This window comes from Dermacentor albipictus, chromosome 9, assembly GCF_038994185.2.
Source record: "Dermacentor albipictus isolate Rhodes 1998 colony chromosome 9, USDA_Dalb.pri_finalv2, whole genome shotgun sequence".
NCBI lineage: Eukaryota > Metazoa > Arthropoda > Arachnida > Ixodida > Ixodidae > Dermacentor > Dermacentor albipictus.
In genome coordinates this window covers 92,167,484-92,178,011 of record NC_091829.1, presented here as the reverse complement: position 1 = coordinate 92,178,011, position 10,528 = coordinate 92,167,484, and the positions used below count along the sequence as shown (strand labels likewise).

The following is a 10,528-nucleotide window of genomic DNA, read 5'->3' as shown; positions in this document are numbered from 1 at the left end:
AATGACCTTTAGTGTCTGAGGGGGCGAGATATGTGCATTACTGCGATTGGTTTGCCACGCAATTTGTGCATCTTTTCCTTGTACTTGGCAAACCACTGCAAGAGAAGTTTGACAAGTTTTATTTCTGTAAATGCCCCTATCATTAGTGCCACGTAAATGTGTCACGTAAGTGAATGTGGGTACATATACAACATTGAACATGAAGCAGGTCCATAAAACAAAGCAATGTGCGCTTTCAAGGATACGATTCCATAACGAAGCAAGTGCATGTGTGAGATAAACCATTAAGAAAATACCTGATGAATTATTTCACGACACTGAAGAAACACTTGCAGCAACTGTTGGGGTACTAGTAGTAGTAGCAACATGGTGGCGAAGCGTTGTTAAGAAAAAAAAAACTTGTAGAATATTGAGAGAACGAAAGGGTGACTCAGCCAGGAAGTGAAGGGGGCATTGCTGACCTCTTCAATGTGAAGCAGATATTCAATTTATCAACTTACAGGGTCCATTATGAAAGTAATGCACATATTCTAGGAAAAATTCATTTATTGACCGGACCTGTACTAATAGTTAAAACTCTTCAAAATACTTTCCCTTGCATCAACACACTTGCGGAGACATGTCTGCCGTGCCTGGAAGGCACCCTGAAAGTCCTCGTCGGCAGTGTCTCTCAGGAATGCTGTAACATGCTTTTGGATGTTTTCCACGGTCTCCCAATGCTTTCCTTTCAGCGCTTTCTTCAGTTGAGGAAACCAAAAAAAGTTGCACGGAGCCAAGTTGGGATAAAAGGGGGATGGGGGACCACCAGGGTGTTGATCCGGGCCATGAAGTTGGTAACGATGAAGGACGTGTGGCTGGGGCCATTGTCATGGCAGAGCTTGACCGTATCTTTGATGTCAGTCCTCACGCACGCAACCCGGTGTTTCAATCTCTTGAGAACCTCTAGGTAAAAGGCTGAGTTGACAGTTTCTACTTGCAGAACAAACTCAAAATGGACAATTCCTCGGGTGTCAAAGAAGACAATGAGCATTGTTTTGGTGCGAGACTTGCTCATTCATGCTTTCTTGGGGCGGGGGGATGATTTTGTGTGCCACTTACTGCTCTGCCTTTTCGGTTCTGGGTCATACTTGAACATTCAGGATTCGTCTCCGGTTATGACAGAGTTAAGAGAGTCCGGCTCGCTTTGAATCAAGTCCAACAACTCTTGACAGCGCAAAGCTTGAAGTTCTTTCTGATCTTCCGTCAACACTTTAGGCACAAGCTTCGCGCAGACCTTGCACAATTGCAGATCCTCGGTCGCTATCCCATGTACCGCAAGTGTGGACATGCGTAGGGCAGAACCCTCGCCACATTTCCCGACTGGTTTTAACGCGCTGCCATGGATAGTCTTGTCATAATAAAATCACGCGCATTACTTTCATAATGGACCCTATAATCTGGAGCTCCCCCTCCCCCTAACACTACATTTTTTTACAGTGATAGCTGTTAAATGCTCGCTCCCTTCCCTGCCCTTTCTGATGCCTGCTAGTGACAGTCTCAAGAATCCCAAAGTGCTTGGCGAATATATGTAGAACAAAGAAATAAACTGCCAGTTGGAGTATTTCACCTCTTAGTCACTCCATCTTCCATATGGTCCCACCTAACCACACATTCCCTCTTCTGCCATGGTGCCGCAAGACATGTCAGTTTCGCCCTTTCAGTTTCCCAGAAAGCTTAGGGAGGTGCACGAGTTGGGCTAGCGAAGTTTTAAAGTAGTCCTGACATTTTAGTAAAATTTCATAAGCAATTTTATTATTTAAGTTTTTACTTATTTATTATACATCAGTTGTGCTAATAATGATGTAATGCATGCAAGCCGAGTTGTTACACTCAATACATCATGTTTGTGATGGCTGTCCTGAAGATTAGCCAGGCTGAAGCACTGCATGATGTTGGCTGGAAGGTGATTAAAAAAAATTGAGTGCAGTATAAATAATATACAGGTGCTCAGTGGTACAGTTGCCGTCAAAAGCTTACGTGATTGTGTGAATAAGTTCATTTTCAACGTAGCTAGGCCTGCAACCAGTAAAATTATGCAAAACTGTTGTTTAGACCAGTACATGCTGAAAATCTGAATGCCACACTGCATGCAAGGTCAGGTAACTTTATGATGCAAATATAACGATAGAAGCTTGGCATGTTTTTTGTTTAGCAACACTGATGATGAATGAATAGTCAAGAGTAAATGAATCTTGCCGTCCGATTCTGTACAGACTCGCGTGTACTGCATAGGTTCTATATCGCTGGATTCTTACTAATTCGGTACTGCGCATTCCTATTCGAATTAGGGCTTGTCTTAAGGCTACCGAGTCTAGCAATGAGAAGAGGTAGGCAGTTATTTCTTGGGATGTAGCCGAGGCTGTGGTAGGATGTGATTACTAATGCTATGTATGCGAGTAGGCTGACTAGGATTGTAACATGAAGCACGCAAGACACCTACGTAAAGTCACGGTCAAAATTACAGAGCCCCTTATTGTATATATTAAAGTCGCTGGAGAGTGTCTCGGATAAAAAGTTATAAGTTTGATAATATTAGGACTTATTAGCCTTCTGTTAAGCTATTTGGAAAAGCACTGTGTATGAAGTTCTGTTGTGCGTTAAATTGCAACGTTGCCGCCACTTCCAAAAGAATGTGACTGTACAAGTCCACCTTTGTCGGGCATAGTTCATTTCGCCTGGGTACCAACGCCTGGCTCATGACCTTTAAGTTTTAAAATCTGCCCCGATGATGTAAGTCATGTTGCGGAACAAAAATGAACACTGTTTAAAAAAAATAGGAATGAACCATCAGAGCTTCATGACAAAACCCGGTACGTAGTCGCGAGTCATCTGTGATAATATGAGCGGCAGCCGGTCGTTCAAAAATGGCTTGTCACTCCCCGGTTTCTTTTCTCAAGGACGCGAATAACTGTAGAAGGGCAACTGCAACCTTGACATGATGCTTGCGACCTTTCAAGTGCCGGACAAGCGCATTCTTTGTGCATATTTTTGGTGCATGTCATCGAAAGGTTTAAAGGGCAACTCCGGTGACTTTTCGATGTCCACTGATATTAAAGGGACCCTGAAACGATTTTGGCGATTTTCTACAAACGTACTGAGTCGTTAGAGTAGGTTCTTCTGATCATTAATTGATGCATCTAAGTGCTCTGCGTAAAGCGTGTAATTTATTATAAGGTTTTAAAAATACCCATCGCTGCCGATCGCAGCGCACTGCTCGGCGGAATTTTAAGCCGCCCCTACCCATATGATGCAAATAACCCATATTACGTCACATGGGCGAGCTATCTGATTGGCTGACCAGGGCGCGTGGTCGATAATTTTTCCAACTTTATGGTGAACAAATGATGCTCGTAATATTTGGAATGTTAGTTACTTTGTTTTTGTAAAAAGAAAATAACTTAAAGAGAATACACAAGAATAGTTTTTTAGTACACTTTAGCACTTCCGGCACACAGCAAGTGTCGTCTGCTTGTGTTACAACGTACTCCATTTTGACGAGAGCTCCGCGGTCAGAGTCGGTCTCAGTCTTTTCGCGAGCACTATGATTCGACTTTGTTGCCTTGTGGACTGCAAACCTAGCGACCTGCAAACCGCGAGTCCAGTATTAGGGCAAACGCAAGCGCAGGGGGACAGGGTCTGGCCGCTTGACTGTGCCGGGATGAGCCACGAGATGAGCAGAAGGGCAAATGTGAACGGTCTGCATGGTGCAGCCACCTGGTGGCACAGAGCTCAACCATACACAGTAGCAGCAACGAAGTGTATTCTTTGCTGCTGGTGTGTATTTTTCGCAGGAGTGTAATCATCAACACGTTGATTTATAAATGTTTAAAATGCTTTACACTTGGTTAGAGCAATATTAGCGCTTTGTTTGACTGGTTAAGCGCTGCGCCAGCAAGTGTCTGGACCGTGCAGACCGATCAGGCTGCTCACGTACGTCTACGCTAAAGTTCCTTCATCAGCTTGAGTTTATGCCTCCAGTCATTTGCCGAAATGACCAGCTTGCCTGTTTTTAGCGGAGTACCGGACACGTTCGGCGCTACGACAGAATGCTCGCAACGCACGCTGCTTCGATAGCTCTCGGTCGACGGCCAAGCGGCTAGCGGAGAGGTCTCGCGCGGGAGGGGGCGTGCGCCTAAACAACCGGAAGTGAGCGATGTGACGTCGCATCGTGACGCTGAACCAGTGAAGGCGGAGCTTAGCGCCGCTCGCTCGGCGAGCGAGTTGAGGAGGAAAAGCATAGCTAGGGAGGAGGGTAACTTCTAATCGCTTGCAGCTCCATTAATACGTAACGCTTCACTTAAATTGTGGTGCGAATGTTCTACTTAAGCTGTACCCTACGCACCTACAATATTTGTCCGAACCGTTTCAGGGGCCCTTTAACAAAATTTTGAAGATACGTTCTCTATTCCACTTGATTCTCTGTGCCAAACAATGTGGCTGCAAGTCATTTAGTTTTCCTGAAACAGGACTTTAAAGATTGGTTGCATTTTCCCGCCTTCTGACTTTTTACTGGCCACCCTGTGTTTGTGACGTCAGACACTGCAACACCACTGTCGCTGAAATTGCCGCTGTCTAGTTCGGAAGAACTGTAAAGGCGCCCTGTGTCATCAGGAGACATCATCAGCTTTGGTTCTTTGGTGTTAGCACCATCAGCTCATTGCCAGCTAGGTGTCGTTTGATTGCACTGACCCTCTCTTTCTGCAGGTTCTAGTCGGGAGACACCCGCTCTTCCTTTTGAAAATCGGAATGAGGACGAAGTCAGCCTAATTAGGGATTGTGTGGCTGTGGCTGAGGTGGCGCAACAGCCCCAAGGTAAAAAGGTTTTCCCAATTTCATGGCATTTTGTTCTGTCTTGCTTTCACACGTTCAGAACCGAGTTGCATAACAAACACTAGCTATTATTGCAGGAGCTGAGAGTCAGCAGCATTTGGATGCCAGCCCCAGTGCCAATTGTAATACTCACTTTGCCTATTTCTCACAGTTCCAACACACTTTTGGGGTGCTTGCTCATTAATCGCTGTGTTGCACATTCCAGGTTGTGGACAAACCTCGGGGACAGCCCTGAGCTGTGCTGGTAAGTTTTCGAACAGCAGTACTCTGGCTTACTTTACTTGTTTAAAGCTGTTTTCCCTCTTACAGAGTTTCAGCGGCGGGTTATAACCAGTTTAAATATCGTGAGGCACAATCAGGCTGAAATTATACAGATGCTGACAGTAGCCCTACAAAAAAATAGTCCTCCAGATGCAGAAACTTCAAACACTCCTGAGCCAGTGCTGCGCTGCCCACTGGACAGTGTGCGAGAAGTCCTTGATTTCAATGAAGAACTGACTGAAGGAAAAAGTGAAGCTCTGGTATGGTTCAGTAAGACATTTCGTTTCAGATGCTAGCGTCTCGGTTTTGCTGAATATTTGCATATGTACAACCTGTTTCAAAAAAGTGTGCCAGTGAATGACCAACTTTGCTCCACTTGCTTCAGTGCATACAATTTTCGTCTTGTTTGCATTCATAGGTACATGTGCTCAGTGGCCCTGGTATTTGCATCTGTGTAAACCCATTTCACTGCCACACCGACATCTCAGAAGATATGCTATGTACTTGCATGTTAGCTGAGAGTTACATACATATCCTAAATTTCTTCCAGGTTCTGGACCTTATGGGCTATGGAACAAGAACCCTGAACACAACTATTAAGTCAATGATGGCTTATATAATGAGTGATCAGGCTGCGTCTGAATTTAGTATGGACGGCCGCAAAGGCAAGGTTCGATTTAGGGACCTGAAGCTCGTCAAAGTTCTGTTCTGTAAGTGTACATCTTCACATCTGGTAGAAATTGACTGTTTCTTGAAACTTAAGGCGCGCCCATTTCCTTAAGCGGCTGCTCGGCGGACACGCCACCACAAAGACTGCACGGTAGACGACGTGCTCTACCATATAAAGGAGTGGCTGCGCAGGGCAAAAGAAAGGTGTGCAGCCACTGCTAAGAAAGACTGAAAGTGTATGTGAAATGGTTTTCTTGAGTAAACATTTGGCAGCTAGAGGTTGAAGCTAACGCTTAAAATGGAGTTTAATTATTACTTGTCTGTTTATTTCAGTTGCTGTACAGAAACCAGACGATACTTCCGTGCAGGACCATGATGGTGCTTAATTAGCTCTACAAAAGTGGAAAATAAAGTCTTGTTCAATTGTGGTATGTTTTCCTCGATTTTTACTAAAGCTTTACTAGACCTGTTTGGCTGCACATAGTGATTGAGGATTCAAAATGAAACAGAATAAGAATTCTCCACTTGTAGCATGCAATTGTATAATTATATGCAAATTTGAACACAGGAAACTACTTCCTGTTTTAAGAAAAAAAACATGCCAAGAAAATGCACGCAGGAAACATACAAGACTAGAAAGAGGTTGGACAGACAGGAACCAGCCTCATTCCCGTCTTGTGTACGTTTCCTACTTGCGTCTTTTCATTTTTTTTTTGAAATGGCTTCAAATGGGCGCTTATCTATTCTGCTAGTCATCCACAAGCATTTTTTGAAAGCAAACTTCATTTATATGACCCACTGATAGAAAAGAAACGTATTATAATACTACGATGTTAAAATGGGCAAATTATATATCAAGTTGGAAATATATTTATTTTGCCTTTGCAAAGCATAGACTGTGTCTGACAGAATAAAAACAAGCAAACATAATATGAACAAATTTCCAGCAATATTTTCATGTTAGTTTACATAATTATGTTAACTAGTGTATATATCCTGGACATGCCTATTTACGGACAGCCAGCGGACGTTCAAAACTGGATGTCCCATGGACATCCCATTGGGATGTCCTTCGGACATCCAAACAGGATATGGACTTCTCCTGTACGTCCCACGGACGTCCATGTTGGATATCCGAATGGACGGACGTTGGGACTCATGGCGGACGTCCCACGGATATCCGTGGTTACTTGGGATGTGTATTGCATGCTTAGCACGCATTTTGTGTGTTTACATTATGGTAGCGTAGGATCTGACTTCATCGACTCATCGTGACGTCATACGAAGCATCTACCCGTTTCGGTTTCGGTACCTTGTTTAGTGGTTATTCAAAATAATTGATGAATTTTTAAACAAATTGAACCACCCTGACAGAACTGCCTATGCCACTTGAAAATGACAATATCCTCATATACGAGAAGAAAGGGGGTTAACCGAGGGGCCTGATTTTTATTAGTCATATCATAAGAAGCCAACAAACACTGACACCAAGGACAACATAGGGGATATTACTTGTGCTTAATAAATGAAATAAATAAACGATAAATTGATAGAAATTAAAGTGGATGAAAAAACAACTTGCCGCAGGTGGGAACCGAACCCACAACCTTCGCAATGCATAGCATCGCACGCGAAATGCGAAATACGATTATTATCTGGTTTTCTAGCGGCTGCAGGCAACATGGTCGCGCACATTCGCTAGCACTGAAATTTCACAACCGTCTATTCAGTTTTCACATTCAGCTACACAGCTACTTTCACATTGATAAGACAAACATATGGGCAGACGATGCACTTGCGAGTAATTCATTATGCGCGCTGAATACAATACCTGCGGTGCACATGCGCGCACAGGTAAGAAAAGAAAGCCAAACACAGAGGGACGTGCCACAAGCTATACTAGATCAGACGCACAAAGTAAAGCATATTTTCATGCGGCAGAGAAAAAAAAATTATGTCTGTAGTATAGAACTCGCCTCAAAGCTCTTTCTACATCAGCATGCCCCATTCATACAGAGTTAAGAAACCAACCTCCTGACCTCCTGATAAACATCAGCTTCGGCATTCTCGATGCTGTTACCACCATTTTTGAAAATTTTCTGCACCACTGGGGCGCGCAAGTGGTTCAAAATCACGCGCCTCCATCGAATAGTGCGGCCCGTCTGCGGGAGCCAAGGAGAAAGAGCGTGCCGTGCGCAGCGTGCGCAGCTGGTGTGCAAGGAGAATCGAGGAGGAAAGCGCCGCGGGAGGAGAGTGTCGCTACCATCGAATTGTAAGGAGGTTTTACCGCTTCCCTCCTTCGCGCGCGCCGGATTGAACCGCATACCGCAATTATCGGATCCCATCGCTACAGCGTGTCACTCGCAGCGACGGTGTTATCGCCCGTGGACTTTATCATCATCTGTGCGTTCTCATGGTGATGATGATAAGTATTAACAGATGAGAATACGAAACGTATAAATAATGCTCACTATATATATATATATATATTAAAAGCTCGTTAATTCGAACCGCAAGGGGAAGCCGCTTCAGTTCGAATTAATAAAAGTTCGACCTAACGAAAGTGAAGGAGAGCAACAGTACACTGCGATTTGGAAGCAGTAGGGCATGTCAGAAATTTTGTGTGTCCGAAAGTGATGGCGTTTGCCGCGGGCACACGCCATCTTCAAGTTGACGCTCTGGGTCTGACTGTGCCACATCACCGATGTCCACCGAAACGAACGTTAGCCGAGACTTAACAGCATCACAATGAACCGCGACGGCCGATACCTCCTAAGCTCAAAACAGAGGTGCACAACCGATGAAGACTGCCGAGACAAAGACGCTGAACATGTGAAGGTGGCGAAGGCCCTGATTCGTTGGTTCTTGATTGCAAGCGCAGCTGCGACGTACTTGATTCGCTGTGTTTTGGCGCTTGCCGTGCCATCTCCGCACAGCATTAGCAGCTGTACAAGATTTGCAAAGCCTCCGACATTCGCAACGGGTAAAAAGTCTCCGAGGTTACGTAGAACAGAGAGGCGGCAACCGCCACTGCCTTCTGGCTGACCCCGCGTCGGTTAGATTTTTTTCCGATTTTGCCTTCTCTCGCCGTTCTCTCCATTTCGGAGGCAATACAGCCTTGTGTGTAGGCAGTAGGCGGCCGTCTCTGGCCGTGTGCTAGGCGAGCTTAGTTCTAATTATCCGTGAGGGAACCTTCTCGTGTTCGAATTAACGAACTTTTTTATACATAGACTTCTGTGGAGCTTAGCCGGACCAAATCGTATAGTTCGAATTATGCATAAATTCGAATTATTGAAGTAGTTCGAAATAACGAGCTTTCACTATATATATATATATATATATATATATATATATATATATATATATATAGAACCGGGGTAGTATGGGAGAGGCCTTTGCCCTGCAGTGGGCGTAACCAGGATGATGATGATGATGATGATATGCAGACTCTGTTTTTTATAATATTAGAGTACACACGTTCCATTAACAATGATGTGGAATAATAAAAACATGAAAAACATGAAACGTTCTAAATTGTAAAGCATCAGCTATTACATTTCATTTTTGGTATATGATACTGGACAACTAAAATGAAGCGTGTCACTGCGTCGTGGAATAAACGCCGGAAATCATGCAAAGCTTATACGTCTCTGCCAGCGTAATTTTATTGGAAGACCTTTGATCGAAGATACGACTGCGACCACACTCTAAAAAATGTTTACACCCTTTGGGGAGCATATCTTCCACACCGCAATAATCGTCATCTGCCTTAATTGCTTGCGTTTCCTTTCTTGAAAACGCCGCGCCCGCTACTTTCCTGTCGGCAATGCCATGTCATGCTGATAACGGGCATGCCGTTCTTTACTGGGAAGTACCGGGCTCGCAGCGTTAAAGAATTACGGACAAGACAGATGACGTTTATTGTTGTGTGGCAAATACGACTCAAAGGGTGTAAACTTTTCTTAGAGTGCTGCAGTCATCGTTTGGCTGCTATTATGCAACAGAAATATATCTGAGCTACTGGCAGCGCCCTTCTCAGTACGAGTCACGTGAGCGGCAATATGTGGTAGTAGCAATTTCAGTGGTTACTGAAATTCAATGCGAGGAGGCGTTGCGTCCCCTTCGCAATTTCGTAGTCGATTGACTCCAGCGACGTCGTCGTGCCAATGCAGTCAAATGTTAATAATGAATGTATCATAATAGATAACGTATAATAATTCATATGCATAGGGTCCCTGGTTGTATTACTGGGGTTACCCCTTAAACTGATGGTTGGTATAGGTGCAGAAGAATGCAGATTCCGCAAGATATTGCAAGTGTACTGCTTTTTTATTGCAAAAAGAAAACCATACTCGATCAGATTAAAGCGATAAACCACGCAAACTACACTCACCGTTCATTAACTCTTCGAAATAAATTGGCGATAATGTTTGCTCCAAGCAACACCACGCGTTATATGCACTAAAGGAGCCCTGAACCACTTCTGGGCTTGGCAAAAAAAAAAAGAAACTTTTGGCGGATAGCATACGCTGCTTTTCCAAATTTTGCACTCGTGCACTGCTTGCTCACCATCTGCCCACGTTCGGCTGCACCCGCCCACGTAGGTATGAAACTTTGGCCACAATGCTTATCGGTGTAGTAGCCGTCATGTCTGGACGATTTCTAATTCCTTCAAAGGAATTACAAATCGTCCAGACATCAATCAATCAATCATCGCTTATACAAGGCT

General features: G+C 44.2%; 1 long non-coding RNA gene across 1 annotated transcript; it reads left to right on the top strand.

Annotated features, from left to right (window-relative positions):
- The first annotated feature begins 4,741 nt into the window (after window positions 1-4,741).
- On the top strand, window positions 4,742-5,719 carry LOC135919124 (uncharacterized). The gene is made up of 4 exons (XR_010569889.2): window positions 4,742-4,851; window positions 4,947-4,991; window positions 5,075-5,390; window positions 5,681-5,719. It is a non-coding gene; the product is annotated as an uncharacterized lncRNA (long non-coding RNA).
- The last annotated feature ends 4,809 nt before the right edge of the window (window positions 5,720-10,528 follow it).